Below are 16,932 nucleotides of genomic sequence, written 5' to 3'. Positions count from 1 at the left end.
TCGAACCAAGTGTGGAATCTCGTGGATCCACCTGAGGGAATTGTTCCCATAGGGTGTAAATGGATTTACAAGAGGAAACTTGGGGCGGATGGGAAGGTATTGACCTTCAAGACGCGATTGGTGGCAAAATGATATACTCAAATACAAGGAGTTGACTTTGAGGAAACCTTTTCACCAGTTGCAATGTCCAAGTCCATAAGGATTTTGCTAGCCATAGCTGCATGGTATGACTATGAGATATGGCAGATAGATGTCAAGACAGCCTTTCTTAATGGGGATATTAAGGAAGAGATTTACATGTCTCAAACCTGGAGGGTTTACATCTATCGAAAGTGAGCATATGGTATGCAAACTTCAGAGATCTATTTACGGTCTAAAGCAGGCATCTAGGAGTTGGAACCTCAGATTCGATAGTACGATCAAAGAGTTTGGTTTTGCTAAGAATCCTGAGGAACCCTATGTGTATAAGAAGGTCAGTGGGAGTGTTGTGACATTCCTGGTGTTTTATGTTGATGACATTCTAATCATTGGGAATGATGTAGGAATGTTGCAATCAACTAAGATATGGTTAGCGAGTAAGTTCTCGATGCAGGACTTGGGTGAAGCATCTTTTGTATTGGGATACAGATCTATTGAGATAGATCGAAAAGATTGCTTGGTCTCACCCAGTCCACATACATTGATACCATCGTGAAGAGGTTCTCGATGGATAAGTCCAAGAGAGGATATCTACCAATGTGTCATGGCGTGTCCCTATCCAAGTCTGTCTTTCAAGACTGATGCAGAGATAGCGGCGATGACAAAGCATTCCTTACGCATCTGTGATTGGTAGCATCATGTATGAGATGATATCTACACGTCTTGACGTGGCTTTCGCACTAAGTGTAGTGAGTAGATATCAATCGGACCCTGGTCTTCCACACTGGAAAGCTGTGAAAGACATCATCAAATAGTTGAGAAGGACCAATAAATTGTTCTTGGTCTATGGGGTGGAGAACTAAAATTGGAAGGCTATACCGACTCTAGCTTCCAAAGCGATATCGATGACTCGAAGTCAACCTCTAGGTTTGTATTCATGCTCAATGGTGCTGCTGTCTCTTGGAAGAGTTCCAAGCAAGACAATACTGCGGACTCCAGCATAGAGGCCGAATACATTGCTGCATCAGATGCAGCAAGGGAGGCTGTTTGGATAAGGAATTTCGTCTAAGAGTTGGACGTCATTCCTAATGGAGTTGCTCCTGTCCCGGTGTTGTGTGACAACACGGGAGCTATAGCTCAAGCAAAGGAGCCTAGGTCTCATCAGAAGTCCAAACATGTATTGAGAAAGTACCACATCCTCGGAGAGATTGTGGAAAGTAGAGAGGTGTCTTTTGACATAGTCGGCTCCGCAGATAATGTTGTTGATCCACTAGCTAAGCCTTTACCTGGACCATTATTCGACAAGCATCGCGAATCAATGGGTTTAAAGCATATGGGTAGTTGGCTCTAGTGCAAGTGGGAGATTGTTAGAGTAGGTGCCCGTCGAGCCAAGTGTTGGCCGAGTGTTCACAATGAAACTCTATGTATAAGCAATATTTATTTTAGTAATATTTGATATTATTATTTTGGCACATCTTTATCTGTATACCCATGCTAGTTGCATAGATAAAGCCCTTGAATATACAAATGGTAGAAAGAATATGAGATGCTCATATGATGAGTATCATGAAACTCATATTTGTAATACTGTATATTCTAAACGGTTCCTAGTCGATTCAGCCGCCACTAAGAAGGATATAGGCCGCTAGAGCTCGAGACTAGTATCTGCGATGTGAGTACCATGTTTCATTGGTAGGGGACATTGTGATGTCCGAACATGCAGATAGGTGCTCCTTGTAGAGTGCACTGAACAACCCTCCATAAAAGGACTTTCCAAGTGGTTCTCACTTATCGAGTGGAAATGTCCTAGTTTATGGTTGTACAGAATTAGTCCTTATAACCCGGGACAACATTGAGACTCTATGTGCTAGAATTACACTTTGACTTGTTTACCGACTCTTATGGGTCATCAGGTGGCAAGGTTGGGTGTTCTGTCGAAACACATAGGAGTCGATGCATTGTAGTCGGGGATTCACCGCTTACCTTCGGGTATGGATATCCTATGTGTTATCATGTGTTAGTAGGTTGAAATCTCTGGCCAGAGTATGGTGGTAATTATGAAAGGGGTTTCATAGATTACACCATTGATGCAACTACGACATGACACATAGTATCGATTCATTGACAACTCTCGATAAACCAATGGTTGTCGAATCGATCGGGATATATGAGTTGAAGGGACCGTACTGTACGCTAACCATAATTGAATGGTTCTTGCAGGCACTATCATTTGATACCTAGGGAATCATGTAAGCGATGCTGCTAGGCGTTTAACATGATTGGTTGGGTACTATCAGACTTGAGTTCTGACGTTCTTATTATCAAGGAGTTGATAAGTAAGAATGGAGCAATTGGGGTATGCTCATATAAGGATATGTTTAGTCCGAATCACATGAAGATGTGAACCCACGGCTAGTTGTATCAATGAACCATTGAGGGCCACACAAGTACTAGCTTTCTAGATCCCGTTGAGAAGTAAAATAGTTCAATGTGTTGAACGGCTTATAAAGGAGTTTATAAGCGTAAGGAAAATTAGAAGTATGACTTCTATAAAGGAGAAAATAGTTCAATATGTTGAACGACTTATAAATGAGTTTATAAGTGTAAAGAAAAATAGAAGTATGACTTCTATGAGAGAAATGTAAATTTTAATTTATGGAAGTGTTCCTAAATTAAAATTTGGCCAAGTGAATAATGTATTTGAAAATTGTGATTTTCATAAACATTATTATGGACTAAATTAAATTAATTCAAGTGTTGAATTAATTAAACACTAGTGGACCTAGTAGAGTCCAAATAATTAAATTAATTCAAGTGTTGAATTAATTAAATTATATTGAGTCTTGTAGAGCTCAATTTAAATTAATTATTTAACTAGTGGGACTTGGGTAAATTCAAGTAATGTTTAATTAGTCTCAAATATGTTTGAGATAATTAAATTTAGTCCATGGTTTTTATTTTGATAAAAACCATATAATATGCATGCATGGGAAGTGAAAGGTTGGGAGACTACTTTTTGAGTTTTCAAGGCATAGCATGCACCTTTTTGACTCTACATTTCCCACAACAAAAAAAAAAGGTCTCTCCTTCTCTCCAAGGATGAATAGTGCCGAAAATACTATTCACTTTCTCTCCAATTTTTCTTTCTTCAATGGTTGAAGAATCACTCTCTTCTCAAATGAAAAATCCTCATATTTTTCTAGTGCAAAATATGAGGGGATCTACCTAGTTGGTGGTGGGCTTAATTTGAAGGAAAGATTCAAGGTAGGAGGAAGCTTGTAGATTTCTTCATGCCATTCAAGAGCTTTGTTGTTTAACAACAAAGTTGGAGCCATACATCAATCTTTGTGATTGATAGGTAAAACTTCTAAACACCCTATGTATGACATTATGAATGTGTTTTTATTGTATTTGCTACACTTAGTCATGGTGGCCGAAAATTTTAGCTAAAAATTTTAGATTTTTGAACTTCCGTTGCGCTTCCGGTCACCGTAACCGATCACCTTTCACTTTCGCAGCCGACTCAAATAAATCCCTGAACTCCATTCCTTAAAATTTCTTCCTCAATTCGAAATCTAGAAATTTTGTGACATTTTCACGAATTCAGTCTCAGGTAAGAACACCTTGCACCTATTCTTTGTCCTTTTGAACTTGTCAATAAACAACTCCAACGAATGATTCTGGAAAAATCAATAATACATACCTGTGGTTCTATTCTGTTTAACTGAGTGTGAGATTGTCTTTCTGTTAGAGTAGGTGCCCGTCGAGCCAAGTGTTGGCCGAGTGTTCACAATGAAACTCCATTTATAAACAATCTTTATTTTAATAATATTTGAAATTATTATTTTGGAACATCTTTATCTGTATACCCATGCTAGTTGCATAGATAAAGTCCTTGAATATACAAATAGAAGAAAGAATATGAGATGCTCATATGATGAGTATCATGAAATTCATATTTGGAATACTGTATATTCTAAACAGTTCCTAGTCGATTCAGCCGGCGCTAAGAAGGATATAGGCCGCTCGAGTTTGAGACTAGTATCTGCGATGTGAGTACCATGTATCATTGGTAGGGGACATTGTGATGTCCGAACATGCAGATATGTGCTCCTTGTAGAGTGCATTGAACAACCCTCCATAAAGGACTTTCCAAGTGATTCTCACTTATCGAGTTGAAACGTCCTAGTTTATGGTTCATTAGTCCTTATGACCCGGGACAACATTGAGATGCTAGCATTGCACTTTGACTTGTTTACTGACTCTCATGGGGTCATCAGGTGGCAAAGTTGGGTGTTTTGTCGAAACATATAGGAGTCAATGCATTGTAGTCGGGGATTCACCGCTTACCTTCGGGTATGGATATCCTATGTGATCTAATGTATATGTAGTATGAAATCTCTGATCAGATTATGGTGGTAATTATGAAAGGGGTTTCACAGATTACACCATCGATGCAACTACGACATGACACATAGTATCGATTCATTGACAACTCTCGATATACCAATAGTTGTCGAATCGGTCGGGATATATGAGTTGAAGGGACCGTACTGTACGCTAACCATAATTGAATGGTTCTTTCAGGCACTATCATTTGATACCTAGGGAATCACGATGCTGCTAGGTGTTTGACATGATTGGTTGGGTACTATCAGACTTGAGTTCTGACGTTCTTATTATCAAGGAGTTGATAATTAAGAATGGAGCAATTGGGGTATGCTCGTATAAGGACATGTAGTCCGAATCACATGGAGATGTGAACCAACGGCTATTTGTATCAATGAACCATTGAGGGCCACACAAGTGCTAGCTTTCTAGATCCCGTTGAGAAGTAAAATAGTTCAATGTGTTGAACGGCTTATAAAGGAGTTTATAAGCGTAAGAAAAAAAAATAGAAGTATGAATTTTATAAGGAGAATGTAACTTTTAATTTGCGGAAGTGTTCCTAAAATTAAAAGTTGACCAAACGAGTAATGTATTTGAAAATTGTGATTTTCATATACATTATTATGGATTAAATTAAATTAATTCAAGTGTTGAATTAATTAAACAATAGTGGGCCTAGTAGAGTCCAAATAATTAAATTAATTCAAGTGTTGGATTAATTAAATAACATTGGGCCTTGTAGAGCTCAATTAGAAATAATTATTAAACTAGTGGACTTGAGTTAAATCAAGTAAATGTTAAATGATCTCAAATATGTTTGAGACATTTAAATAAAAGTCCATGGGCCTTGTAATTGTTACAAGCCCAAGTAAAATGCATGCTTGGAAGGTGAAGGGTTGGAGACAACTTTTGAGTTAATGGCATGGCATGCACATGTAACTTTTTGACTCAACTTTTTCCACATCCAAGAAAACTCTCCTCCCTCTCTCCTTCCCACCCTTTGGCCGAAATTTTAAGATTTTTCTCCGCAATTTTTCTTCTTCAATTGTTGAAAAAATAAAACACTTCTCTTTGAAAAATCCTTTTATTTTTCTAGTGCAAAATAAGAGGGGTTCTAGCTAGTTGGTGGTGGGCCTAATTTTGGAACAAGGAGAGCTTGAAGATTGTTTTGCCATCAAGAGCTTAGTTGTATATCAACTAAGTTGGAGCCAACATCAATCTTTTAAGATTGATAGGTATATTTTCTAAACACCCTATGTATGACATTTTGGTGTTTTTGTATTTGCTACACAACATAGTTGAGGGTGTTCAAATTTTGGCTTGTAAAATCGAATTTTTGAAACTTTCGTTGCGCATTTGAACACCTTATTCGATCCTCTTTCACTTTCTATATCTTGTCAATTCATCATTGAATTTCTGGAAAGTGATGCATACTAAACGAATGTGGTTTCTGTGAGGGAATTTCGGAATAACCGCAACCTTAAGTTGTTGAAATTCTCCAAGTTGGCTATCTCCCCACATTGGATAGTAAATCTGGCTATGTGTTCTATGTTTAACTGGCTGTTCTCCCCAGAGAATAAGCTGAAGTCATGAACCGTATAACCCTACGATACGAGTTATTCACATCTATGTACTCTGGACAGGGCTTACGAAATTTTGGGAGACCAATCTACCTCCAGACCAGCCCATATAACTCTTGAACAGTTTCTCTCATTAATTTGGGATCAATTACGTGGATGTTTCGAGTTGGGAGTGGACGATGATAATATTATGTACCCCGAGTTTGGAAAAATGTAATGAAACAAACATTATCTCCTTGAAAACCCCCATCCACTTTTTGATAATCCTTGTGTGTCATGTCATGTCATCATAAGCTCCTGGTTGGTACAAAAGATTTGTCACGATGTACACTTGATTAACAGGTTGTTTTCAGCTTCCCACTCCATGATCGTATATGAATTGACTCTCCCCCAATGTCTCTTCTCTCCATTGTGGTGGTGTATACCTCATCTCCTTTGTGAGGATCGTCAGCTCTTGAATTTCCTACTCCGGGTCAAGTTCATTAAATTGGTTTCTTCCCTGGTTCCTTTATTTTTCACTTGTTTTATGCTCTTCATGGGTCGATTGATTTGGTGTACCCAAGACTCTGAAGGATCTAGTGCAGAGCACCTTGAGGTGCTTCAAATAAAATATTCTCCAAGAGCTGCAATAGCTCGTGTTCTAAGAATGTATACACCGATGAATTAAATCGAGTTTGGTATAGAACCAAGCGGAAAACACTCGAAATAATTATTCGTTAAGAAACGCTGATATATTTGTATATCTTGTGTAACTGAATAACCAAAAGACTAGATTAGTTTTTGTATTTATTAGTTCAGTTATGGTGAGAACTGAACCAACGGATGCTCTAACTAGGTAAATCAGTTTGAAAACAATAGTTAATTAGTTAAAAACACAAGATATGTTTATGGATGTTCGGAGACTTCAACTGCTCCTACATCACCCCTTCTACCACCTCGGGTAAGATTCACTAGAATACTTTGATCTATACAACTTGTACAAACCCACCCAGCTTAGGACTTACCCACTGCCTTAACTGAACTCCTAGACTAAACTGAAGGCAGTACCTTCTAGTCAACACTTCTTTAACGTTTATGTGAGAAAGACTAGTACACAAGTTTAACGTCTTTGTGCAATACTGTATTTGAGTGGTGGTGTGTGTGTATGTGTGTGTGTGTGTGTGAGAACTGATCTCTAAAAGATACCCGAAGGTGTTCTCACACACTGAGAGAAATATGCTTCTAATCTAAAGCTGATAACTTGTTTAAGTGTTCCCTCGACTGGGCTGAATGCTTCTCTCTTAAGCTGATATGACTTTGAAGCGTTCCCTTTTCTTTTCTTTCTTGTGTTGTATATATTTTTCTTCACTGATCTTCACCCTCTACTTATAGGCGCGATGTTTGAAAGTACAGTGATACTCAATTATTGTATCTGTTGCATTTTGAATCTGTTCCTCGAATTTTGTCTTGTTCTTTTTGGAACACTTTTGTCTTTAAGCTCTAATGCAACGTCCATTATTGTCCTTTGACTGGACAAATGTTTGTACCTTTGCGCACAGCTGGATTCCACTTATATCGGCTTGTGATGATCTGAAACTGATTGCTCGTAACTGATGTTCTGAACTGGTCTTCAGTTGGGCTAGTGAAATTAGTTGACTCGTCAGTTGAACTGATTTCACTCTTGTTCAGTTGAACTAATCTTCAGTTGGGATCTTCATCAATTGAACACTCCTTCATCTGGCCTGGATTCTGAGGTTCTCCTACTGAACCATCTATCAACTGAACATTCAGTTGAACTTATTTACGAGGCATCAGTTGAACTGGTTCAGTTTGGTTAATCAGTTGATGCTTTCATTAGGCGTCTTCGACAGCTTCAGTTTTGGCTCATAACTGATTATTTCAGTTTCAGCTATCTGCGCTGTAAGGTCCAAAATTAAGGCGACGTAATCCAACTGCATGTGAATCTAGGAAATAATGGAAAATGAGTAATTAATTATGTGACATACATGTTTATTTGCTAAATATGATCTTATTGTCATCATGCATAAAATGTAATTTTTAGGAATATTCAAGCGACGATCGAGGAACGGGGACCGAGGGCCGAAGAAAATGTAAAGTATTTTTATTAAATAATTATTTTAATTATTTAAAAGATGGTCGATATTTTTTTGTATTTTTGTGAAATTAAGGGTTTTGAGGTGATTTTATACGCTGGGACGTAAATTTTATCGATATTGGTTTTTCAACTAAAATACGAGCTTTTTGGCAACCCGGCTAATAAATTCACATTTTAATTAAAGAAAAACTTTTCTATTATTTTATTTAATTCCTAAATTAAACTAATGGGCTTAATTTTATGGCTTGATAGGCCTAAAAGCCTACTTAGTGATAATCTAGTATTTAATGTATTAAAAAATTACAAAACCCTACACAATTCCAGACACAAGTCTCGGCCTTATTGTGCAATCTGAAAATTCTCTCAAAACACCCTCCCCTCTCTAAAACTCACGGCTGCACACACTTGGGCACTAAGAAGGAATTTTCGAAAGGCAACAAGTCAAGACCAAGCCGTCGTCGCGTCCTGTTCTTCGTCATCAACATATATTCGAGCGTATATTACGCAAAGGCACACCATACATCTCCTTTTCTCATCTATCACATCGTATTATCGTTTAAATATCGTGTGATTGGAAAGCATGAAGTTTTTGTGATTATTTTCGGATTATTGTGCATACATGTATTGAAATCATGAATTTTGATCCAAAAATCATGTTTTATGTTGTTCAAGGGGCTGCCATGGTCAGGGTATGGATTAAGCATGTTTTTACCTGAGTTAGGGTCCAAATAACACCACCAAAACGTTGCAAAATTAAAAAGAACAAAGCTGGAACAAGGGAAACAAGAACATGCGCAGACCGAGATATGCTGTCAAGCATGGGGCTCGGTTTTGCTGTGCATGGGTTGGTGGCTTGGATGGTTCGTTCCAGGGACTAGCCAAGGTCATGAGGGAGTCATGGAGGGAGACCTAGCAAAGCCATGGCTCACGCTAAGGGCTGGGGGAAGAGTCCTAGCCAATCTAGGACTCTACTCGAGAAAGGGCGCGCATCAAGTGCAGGAAGCTGCGGCTTCCAGAGACTGGGGGGCTCGGTCTAGGGTTCAAAGGCCGGGTCGAGGCGATGCACTAGAGTCCTAGGAGGGTGCACGAGGGGTGGTACAGGGGCTGGGCTCGTTGGTTCATGGGTTGGGGAGCAAAACATAGAGTCCTAGTAGGTGCAAACTCTCGGCCAGTACATGGGGCGACTTGGGGTAGCTTGATTTCATGGATTGGGCTGTTGTCTTGGTAAGTTAGAGTCCAGTGGGCTAATTTATGATGTTGGGCACGTTTTGGCTCGACATGGTTTGGGGGTAACTCGTGAAAATCGAGAGTTGGCTCGAGGGTGAAAATTAGGTGTCAAATAGGTTTTTTAAAACAAAGGAAATTTGGAAAACGGCTCACGGGGGTCGAGTCATGGTCCATAAGTGCTAAAATAATATAAAAAGACTAAATTTAGAATTTAGGAATTTTATATTAAAGTTTGGTATTTTTCGGGATTAAAACACCGTTAAAACAACTAAGAAAAGATAATTGAAAAAGTCTAACATTTAAGCCTAATAAAATTATGAAAAAAATTCACGTAAGTTTAAATAATTATTTGGGACATGTTAGAGTCATGAAATCAAGAAAAAATTTGAAAACGTAAAATGTCGAGTCCAGGGGTAAAACGGTCTTTTATACCGAGAAATTAGTAAAGGTCATGGCAGTGTCCTAAATGCTATTTTTATGAAAATATGATTATTTTTAAATGTTTATGAATTGTTCATGATTAAATGATGATTTTTAAATGTCTGAGGGATGTTTATGATTTTAAGAAGACATTTAAAATACAGGTTGCATGCTTGGTTTCGAAAATGGAAAATGTAAATATCATTCATGATTTTTCTAAGTGATGTGAATGAAATGAAAAATGTTGAAGGATGTGAAGTGATTGTGACTAATTCGTTAATGGTGGCGACGTCGTGAGGGTTATGGTCCCAGTGGGAGCCCGACGGTCGTGTTTCCATCATTACGAATATGTGGTAACGGTTTTGTGGTAACAGAAGAATGGGAATATCGTGAGGGGAAAAGGCCCCAAGAGGGAACTCCGACGATCGTATTTCTGTTCGATCATGATAGGCCAGGGCCCAGTTGACCGGTGAGAGTGTTGCTGGTGTCCTCCGCCGCCCAGTACTGTGGTTTTATGTAGATGGATCCATCGACCCCATGGGCATGATCAGGAAAGTCACAATTAACGATCTGAATTCAACAAAGGAAAAGGAAAAGGAAAATGATTATGATCAAGTTAAAACGTTTTATGTCATGATAAGGAAAACGATCAAGATTTTATGAGCATGTCATGAAAATATTTATGAAAATGATTATGTTTAAATTTATGTATCTTCATGAAAATGATATTTTAAGTACAAGTATTTTTCACCGTTATATGTTGACTGTATTACGTATTACTTGTTATCAAGATTATGGTGTGCTGAGTCTTTAGACTCACTAGGTGTGATGGATGCAGGTGAGGATGTAGGAGGACGTGACGGATGATTAGACTGGACTGAAGGTGCACACAACCCGAGGACCAGCGCTACATTTTCCGCATTATGCTTTATGTTTTAAAGACTTTTAAGATTATTTATTTATGCTTTTGAGAGATCTTTGAGGGGTTTAGTGTAAGGCTCGAGATTTATTATTCTTCATTAATATGATACTCAAAGATATGAGAATGCATGACATGGAATGAGGGGAGAAAAGACATGAGAAATTAGAGTTTTGAGTACAAGATTGCACCCGCGGTCATTAAATGTGAATTTGTGAAGGTGAGGCCGAAACCACACCGCACCCACGATCGATGTCCAGTAGGGTAGGAAATTTTATTCGAAGCAAGACCGCACCCGCGGTGCAACCAAGACCGTACCCGCGGTCGTCAAATTTCAGAAAATGAATGAATTGCCGAAGCACGAGCGCACCCGCGCTGCTGGAGCTACCGCACCCGCGGTCATGCGTGCCATTTGAAAAATAATAACACTTGTCCTTGCCATGCAATATAAGGGTAGGTGTCTTTCATTCCTCCCATTTCAGAATGCTGAGGGCCGAGAGAATCCAGGGAGAAAGCTTTCATTTCTTTTTATCTTCGACTTGTGATTTTGAATGATTTAGTGGTCTGATTTTCGATACGAGTTCATTTCCGTAATCCTTGCATTAAAGTCTACAAGAAGATGTAAGTTTCTTTCCATTTCAGCATGGTTCAGATTGAATTGTTAAAGAAATTAGGATTTGAACTCTATGGTATGTTCTTATGATTGTTGGGAACTTATATTTGTAACCGGATCGAGAAAATGATATGTTATGCTATTGTTATGAGATTCCAGCATGTTTTGAGTTGTATACATGCAGATTTTGGGAAATTATGATTGGGGTTATTGATGTTATGACTTGTGGATCATGTACTGATTATTGGTGGAGTACCGGTATCGAAAGATTACGCCGCTATGTCGTTGATTTATACCGAGACTGGATGTGAATGGTATAAAACTTGAGGTTGAGTGTTATTGTGACATGGTACTCCTCTATATTGCCATTTCAGATTTGTATTGGCAACTTTGATAGCGAGACTTCGACATCGACAGAGATTGTACGACGAAAGGTATAACTCATGTTTTGTTTGGGGAAGACGCAACTCAAATGAGATTCAATTTGAGTTTCCCAACAAAATCACATACTAGATTTATTGTTTATCTCTTTGATATGATTTGGATTTGTTTATAGATTTATATTCAAATCTCTTGATATGATCATGCTTTGTTTATAGATTTATAATCAAGCATTGAGATAGGAGAGTCATTGACAGATTTGTCAAACTAGACGTTCGGTGTATCGAAGCATAGGAGCAGACTTCCTCCGATTGTAGACATTCGATACAGACACGACCGAAGTCTAGGAATAAAACCACTACTAGAAAATCTGGCTTCAACAACACATAAAAGACAACAGTTTTTACAAAAAACTGTTGTGGTTTATCTTTTAACAACGGTTTCAAGAAAAACCGTTGTCGTAGGCTCAAAAAACCCGCTCAAAGACAACAGTTTCTTAAAAACTGTTGTCATTGATATGGATACGACAACGGTTTTTAAAAACCGCTGTCTATTAGCGTGTTTTTTTTGGGCTACGACAACGGTTTTAAAAACCGTTGTCTATTATTGTGTTTTTTTGGTCTACGACAACGGTTTTTAAAAACCGTTGTCTATTAGCGTGTTTTTTTTGGGCTACGAAAACGGTTTTTAGTAACCGTTGTCTATTTGCGTGTTTTTTTGGCCTACGACCACGGTTTTTAAAAACTGTTGTCGTAGCCCGAAAAAAACACAATAATAAAAACCGTTGTGTATGTTGCGAAATTATATATCGGCGACAGTTTAATATAAACCGTCCTTAAAGTTAGCGACGGTTAAAGAAAACCCGTCGCATGTTTAAAACTAGCGACAGTTTTTCTTAACCCCGTCGCTAAATTTAGCGACAGCCATATATAAACCGTCGCCAAATCAAGAATAAACCGTCGCCGATTTACAATTCTGCGACGGGTTATGTAAACCCGTCGCTATTTTCAAAAAATTCGTTACCGCCTAAATTTCCCCTCATTTTCTTTCACCACTATCTATAAATACTAGCAAATTTGCTTCAATTTCTTCCACTTCACTTCAAAACCATTAAAATTTTTCTCACTTAAACAATTTTAGAACTTCACAACACTTCAAATTTTTATCTCTTACACGATTTTACCACTTTACAACACTTAAATTTTTTACCTCTTACACGATTTTTTTACTACTTTACAACAATTAAAATTTTTATCTCTTAAACACGATTTTATTATGCACGACTTTTAAATTTTTTAATCTTTTACACGATTGTGCCAATTCAAAACACAGATTTATTAAATTCTTAATTTTTTTTATTTTACGTAAACTATTAGCGACGGAATAGGAAAACCGTCGCTACATAGAGACGGTTTTGCATATAAAGACCGTCGCTAAATTAGCGACGGTAATTAGTAAACCGTCGCTAAATGTAGCGACGGAAATTTAAACCGTCGCTATGTAATATTGTAGTTTCCACTAAAACTGTTGTCGTTGGTAGATAATACAACGGTTTAAATCCGTTGCAAAACCGTTGTCGTTGGTAGAAAAGACAACGGTTTAAAACCGTTGTCGTTGAAGACACTTTCAACAACACCCTCAGTTACAACAGTCGAAAATGGCCTACGACAACGGAGGCCATTTTCGTATGGCATTTTTGTAGTAGTGAACGTACAGTTACCCCGATTGGGAAGGTAGGTAACAGACAGTGACGTCTTATTCGCACCAGGATCCCTAGAGTAGAGTCGAGTTGAGTCAAGACATGATTTGATTTGCATTACATGCTTATATAGATTGGTTTCATAGACTATGGAACCCATGATTTATGTTACATGCATGATATGGTGTTTTATGATTTTATTACGCATATGCATGTATACATGTTTTATACTGGGATTTGTTCTCACCGGAGTTTCCGACTGTTGTTATGTCTGTATGTGTGCATAACAACAGGTGGGGCAGGATCTGGGTCACGACAGAGATGAGTTCGAGATAGCGTGGTGACTACGGGCGCAGAAGATGACTTGTGGCTTTTATTAGACTTGGACTACTTGTATTTTGGTATTTTGTATTAAACACTAGTTTGGATTGATGTATTAGAACAAAACACGTTTATTATGTTTGTACATTATGTGTGTTGTAATTTAATAAAGAAAGATTATGCTTAGTATTAACATTTGATTTAATGTTAAAAAGCGAAAATTTGACCCACATTTTCTCACAGATCCACTTAATCCCAGATTGAGTCGATTTAGAGCCCGGGTCCCCACAACAGGTGGTATCAGAGCAGTAGGTTCTGTAGACTGAGATAGAATAGAATGAGTGGGGTAGATCGAGTCATCTTCCTTGCTTTTGATGTGCTAGCATGATTTATTGCTTTCCTTATTATGTGTTGTATTGTATCTGAGTTGATTTACAGCATATAATTGCCAAGACTGAATCAGAACCGATTCTGGGTCAGAGGTATATGATCAGAGGAGGGCTGAGACAGCTTATATAGTCTGTGTACTAACTTATTTGATAACCAGATATGCCGTCTAGAAGGATACCGCAACCAGCTGCAGGACAAGTGCCAGAACAGGGGAGTACGTCCGGTACTCAGATGGACGTAACCGCTACCCCGATGGAGACTTTGTTGAAGCGGTTTCAGTCGTTCCGACCCCCGACTTTAAAAGGCACTGAAAATGCAGTAGATTGCGAAAGCTGGCTGGATGATACAGAAATGTTATTTGAATCACTTGCCTATTCAGATGAACGTAGAGTAAAGCTGATTGGGCATCAATTGCAAGAAGTGGCCAAGAGTTGGTGGCTTACAGCGAAACGAGCCCTAGAACATCGAGGTATTGATATTACTTGAAAGTTTTTAAAGATGAATTTTATCAACGTTTCTTTCCAGTATCATACCGAAAAGACAAAGGGGCAGAGTTCGCCAATTTGAGACAGGGCCAGTGGAACATAGAGGAGTATGTCGCCAAATTTTCGTCCTTGCTTCCATTTGCACCACATGTAGCAGGGAATGATGAGGCAGTTGCCGATCAGTTCATAAATGGTTTGAATACGGACATCTTTACCCTAGTGAACACGGGGCGACCCAACACTTTTTCTGAGGCGCTAAATCGAGCGAAGGGAGCAGAGGCTGGCTTGATTAGGCAGCGAGGAGCTTCCTATAGTGTTCAGGGTTAGAGATCGACGCCATCGCCCGCCGCACAGTTTCCACTACCTCCTCCTCGATATGATAATGGAAGCAGTAGTGGCAAGAAAGAGTTTTTGAAGGCTAAGGGTAAGCAGTTCAAGAGAGCAGGGAGCGGTTCGTCGAGCTCCAGTGGATCCCAACAGAGAGTTCAGAGTCAGAGCTCAGAATACAGTGGTGTTTATTGCAGTTCGTGTGGTGGTAGGCATGCCACTGAGCAGTGCCAGGGACTGATGGGCAGATGTAACTATTGCAGACAGCCGGGACACTTCGCCAGAGTTTGTCCCCAAAAAGGTGCCCAGAGATTTCAGAGTGCAGGGTCATCAGCTTCAGTAGCTCAGCCCGAGAGGTAAGCTTCGTCTGTCCATTCCTTCCAGCCCACGCCTACACAGTCCCAGCCTAGAGCCAGAGGTGGCCAGACAGTGAGCCAACCTCCCAGACAACAGGCTCAGGTGTTTGCATTGACAGAGGAGCAGGCACAAGATGTGCCAGATGACGTGATTGCAGGTAACTGTTTTCTTTGCGGTTATCCTGCATATGTATTGATAGATACAGGTGCATCACATAAATTCATATCAGAACGTTTTGCATTGTTGCATTCGTTGCCTGTCGAGTCAATGCCTACTGTAGTATCTATTTCTTCTCCGTTGGGAAGTTGTCTTATATCTGTGACTTCAGTTGAGCACCGTATACTACAGTTTGAGGGACATGAGATTGAGTTAGATTGTGTTGTACTTGGTCTATCTGATTTTGATTGTATTGTCGGGATTGACATGTTGACTAAGTACAGAGCTACCGTAGACTGTTTCCACAAGATTGTCAGATTCAGACCTGAGATGACAGAGGAGTGGAAATTCTATGGTAAGGGTTCCAGATCTCGGATTCCCTTGGTATCTGCTCTGACTATGAGTAGATTGTTGCAGAAAGGAGCAGAAGGGTTCCTTATTTATTCTGTAGATCTGCAGAAATCGAGCCCGGCATTGGCAGATTTGCCAGTAGTACGAGAATTTGCAGATGTATTTCCTGACGAAATTCCAGGGTTACCTCCAGCTCGAGAGGTAGATTTTAGCATTGATCTGATTCCAGGTACCATTCCTATTTCGAGAGCTCCGTATAGGATGGCACCGATAGAACTGAAAGAACTGAAAGCACAGCTAGAAGATCTTCTAGCCAAGGGATATATCAGACCCAGTGTATCTCCTTGGGGCGCTCCAGTGCTATTTGTGCGAAAGAAAGACGGTTCTATGAGATTGTGTATAGATTACAGGCAACTGAACAAGGCAACGATAAAGAACAAATATCCTTTGCCTAGAATCGACGACTTATTTGATCAGTTGCAGGGATCTTCTATCTATTCCAAGATTGATTTGCGATCGGAATATTATCAACTCAGAGTTCGAGATGTTGACATACCGAAGACAGCATTCCGGACCAGGTATGGACACTATGAGTTTGTTGTCATGCCTTTTGGTTTAACGAATGCTCCAGCGGTGTTTATGAGTTTGATGAACCGCATCTTTCAGAAGTACTTGGATGAGTTTGTGATTGTTTTTATTGATGATATTTTGGTGTACTCTAAGAATTTGAATGAGCATGTCAATCATTTGAGAATTGTGTTAGCTATTAAAAATAATTTTATCCCAAAAACCTTAAATTGAACGATCAAAATTTATTAGTTAAGGACACATGTTTAACTCATTTATCTATAATATGTTAAATATATCATAAAAATGAAAACGTAGACTAAATTGAATAACTACCTTGTTTCTTTCTTTCTTTTATAATTTTCTTCGCGGTGTGTGAGAAGGCACCGCTCCCGGGCGTCTCTTAATCGTTTGTTACTCGTTTTTATATTGGAGGAAGAGTAGGTCTCTTTTGAGACGGTATCACGAATCTTTATCTGTGAGACGAGTCAATTCTACTGATATTCACGATAAAAAG

The sequence above is a fragment of the Primulina eburnea genome, chromosome 3, assembly GCF_022965805.1.
Source record: "Primulina eburnea isolate SZY01 chromosome 3, ASM2296580v1, whole genome shotgun sequence".
NCBI classification, from domain to species: Eukaryota; Viridiplantae; Streptophyta; class Magnoliopsida; order Lamiales; family Gesneriaceae; genus Primulina; species Primulina eburnea.
This window is presented reverse-complemented; position numbering follows the sequence as displayed.